The following is a 3,516-nucleotide window of genomic DNA, read 5'->3' on the forward strand; positions in this document are numbered from 1 at the left end:
GGCCAGGTTTGGCCAACTCAGAAGTCTGGCTGAGGTTTCCGTGCCTCGTGAACACCATCAGGAAGGAGCTGTTCTTTCAGATTGCTCATTAATTGGCAAAACAAACATTTTGTTCTCTAGTATGACTTGCGTACCAATTCCAAGGCACAGATGTATATTTTTAGATCCCCTTATGTGACACTCGGATCTTCTTGTCAGATGAGTTCTTTTTCTTTTCTTATGTCCACCGGTGAAATATTTAGCTCACAAAGCACTAAAACCTCACAAAGCCAGTCCAGTGGGGAAAGTGAACGACGAGGATGGGATTCGAACCCACGCGTGCAGAGCACAATGGATTAGCAGTCCATCGCCTTAGCCACTCGGCCACCTCGTCACTTGCATTTGTCTCCTCTTTTATATATGATTTAAAGAGTACTCAGAAGAACTGTTTATTACCCCAGTCCCGGGAGAACAGAGGCCCAGCAGTCGATCTGGAGAGATGAAAGATTGAACAGCAGATTTAGGCAGAATGTTCCCGTCAATACAGAGTATTTCAAGTGCTTTTACCCTTTGTAAATCTGTTCAGCATGCCTGCAAAAGTGATAGAAGGTATAAGCCTTTTTGCTTTCTATGGAAAATGAGGGAAAATAAAAGGGAGAGAGGAATAAATAATCATTGACTTTGGCAGAGCTGAAAATAGATGTCTTCTTGGGTGATTTTCTCATGTTTTTCTGGGATACGGATATGGGGGGGCTTTTAAACATCCCCAGGCCCAGGCCACACCCAAAACCAATGAAGTCTTGATTTCAGGAATTTGAACTTGCAGACAGCCACAGTGGGCAACCAAGTCCAAGAACTATCATTTTGTTAACTTTTCAGGTGACCTGCTCTCTCTGAAGACATGAGTGTTTGGAGGGGATGCCACTTCAAACTGGCATCTGATTTAGGGCTTGGAGAAGGAGAGGGAAGCTGGTGGTATAGAAGGGCAGGATCCATTCTAGCCCAGCAAGGCATAGCAGCACAAGCATGGGGACCAGTGGTCTGCTTTATCACAGCAATCTTGCTCCCCAGTAACTCCAGAGAATTTGCAGACCTCAGGAGATTTCCAGGAGCCCCTCATGGCTCTGCTCACATCATTGCCTGTGGGAAGTCTCTAAAGGGCTCTGGATGCCTAGGGATATGGACCATAATTGATCATCCCCTAGAGATTGTCATGGGGGACAAGGACTGCATCTTTCCTGTATATTCTCTACATCACCTATGTTTTAGGATCCACTAAATATTTTTAAGGGAATGGGTAGATGAATTAATCAATCGATGTAAATATTCCCTCGGCTTATTATCAATTCATTTCAATTCGGTATATGTTTGTTAAGTGCTTTCTATGGAGCTGGCCCCCTGGTGTAGATTCTGGGGCTATAATTCTAAACAAGAGAGAGCGCCTGCAAATCTTTGGTGTCCAAAGTTTTCTCCAGGACCCCTCCACTGCAGGGCTCCTCTATTCTATAATGTGCATGTTAATTCCCGTTCTTCTTCAGTTTTTCTCACACTGGTCCCCCTTCTCCATGGAAGATTTTGGACAGAGAGAAGAAAAGTGTGTTTGGGATTGAATTGGCTCTTGCAAATGGGCACTGAAAGCCCTGCTAATTTCAGTGCGTGTGTTTTACACCAGGGCTACCTTCAGGAGTCTCTCTCCAACCAGCTGGGGGGTGGGGGGTGGGGGAGGAGTACTTATTCAGAGAGGAATAGAATGTAATATAAACATTCTTTGCCCGCCCTCCCACTCCCAGCCCCCAAAATTACCTGACACTGAAGGCGAAAGCCTGGTCTCAGATTGTCTATAAAACCAGCTGTTCCAATATCTGAATTCACAGAACTGCCCTCCAGTTAATTTGGAGTTTGGATTGAAACCATGTCCTAAGTTTTGCCCTAATTCAGTCAGCCAACAGGTATTTCTGGTCTTTCATACAGGCCTGCTACTGTACCATTAGGTTTTATTTCTTTGGAGCCCAAAAAGGTGAAATCCACAAAACTAATCCACGTGTTACGGCAAAACATACAGATTGGTTGGCTTGCACCTTCTCCTCCTGCAGGATACATGCATTGTCTTTCCTTAACAGAACTTGGCACCAGTCCAACGTAGGTGCTTTCTTTGGCAATAAATGGATTCTTGTTTGAGAAAGAATTGCCAAAAGGTCTTGATACAGAACTGCTATTTGAAGCCCACATGGAAGTCAAAGATTCACCTGGCCATGACTTTGAAGGAAATGTCTTTGTCTGAAATCTCTGAATACTGTTTATGCCCTGACCTGTCAGCAGAGATTTCCAGAAAGCTAAATGTCATGAACTTTAAGGTACAGGAAATAGAATTGTTAGCAAAGGCTTGTGTTTAATTTTGTCTTATTTCCCATAATGAGGAGAAAGTCACCCAATGTTACGTAAAAACTCCCTTATGTTATTACAGATCTTAGAGCCTCTCTTAAAACAGCCCTGTCCAGGAAATTCCAAGTCAGGGGTAAAAGCAGTGGGGAGCGGCCTGAAGTGTGATGAGATGGTGTATAATAGATATTTCATTTTTAGGAAAATTGACCAATTGAAATGCAATAGGTTATTTAAAAAGTAATATTATAATTTGAAGACTGAGTGCCCATGTTGACATTTCAACAACATATATACAACATGTATGCTACTTATAATATGAGCCATTAGAATAGTTGTGGTTTCTGCAAATTTTACATGGAAAAACTGGAGAATGCTTGATGCTTAGCTAATCCACTATGGAGGGCCCTCTGAAGAAGTGGTGAGCTGTGTAGCAAGTGCCCACAAGTGTAGGTGATTCAAAGACAGTGAGGGTGTCTTTAATAATCTTCCCGAAATAACTTATGTTATATAGTGTGAGTTAATCTCAAGTTTAGGCATAATGTTTTCAAATGCATGGTTTGTTTCAATGCTTATGAGCCATAATTATAAATAATATATGGTGTTGTGTTTTGCTTTCTTTACTACTCTCTTTTGTTTCCTGAAATTGAAGCTGGACCCATATGAATCACATGGAACAATTTTCTTGGTGGAACATCATGGTGGCAGAACCACCACGACTCACAGGATAGTATTTGGATAATTAAATTCTAATGTAAGTGATGCTGTCTGCAACCTCCTATTCCGGCACTGAGATCCCTGTTCTCTATGTAGCAAGTAGACAGTACACTAGCATGTAAAATAGAAAATAGATTTTCCCCCTAAAACAGTACACCATAGGGGCACCTGGGTAGCTCAGTCGATTAAGCATCTTCCTTTGGCTCAGATCATGATCCCCGGGTTCTAGGATCGAGCCTGCTTTTCTCTCCCTCTCCCTGCTGCTCACCCTGCTTGTGCACTGTCTCTCTCTGTCAAATAAGTAAGTAAAATCTTAAAAAAAAATAATAAAATAGTATGCCATAGCTCATCATGCATATTCATTAGCTTTTAACTATCTGGTGAAATACAATTTAAAAATACTATAATATCCCGAAAGTACAAAGAAAATAGGTTTTTTTT

The 3,516-nt window shown here is 41.8% G+C and overlaps 1 non-coding gene across 1 annotated transcript; it reads right to left on the reverse strand.

Annotated features, from left to right (window-relative positions):
- Positions 1–291: 291 nt before the first annotated feature.
- TRNAS-GCU (transfer RNA serine (anticodon GCU)) lies at positions 292–373 on the reverse strand. The gene has a single exon. It is a non-coding gene; the product is annotated as a tRNA-Ser (tRNA).
- Between the last annotated feature and the right edge of the window lie 3,143 nt (positions 374–3,516).

Source organism: Ursus arctos, unplaced genomic scaffold (genome assembly GCF_023065955.2).
Source record: "Ursus arctos isolate Adak ecotype North America unplaced genomic scaffold, UrsArc2.0 scaffold_16, whole genome shotgun sequence".
NCBI classification, from domain to species: Eukaryota; Metazoa; Chordata; class Mammalia; order Carnivora; family Ursidae; genus Ursus; species Ursus arctos.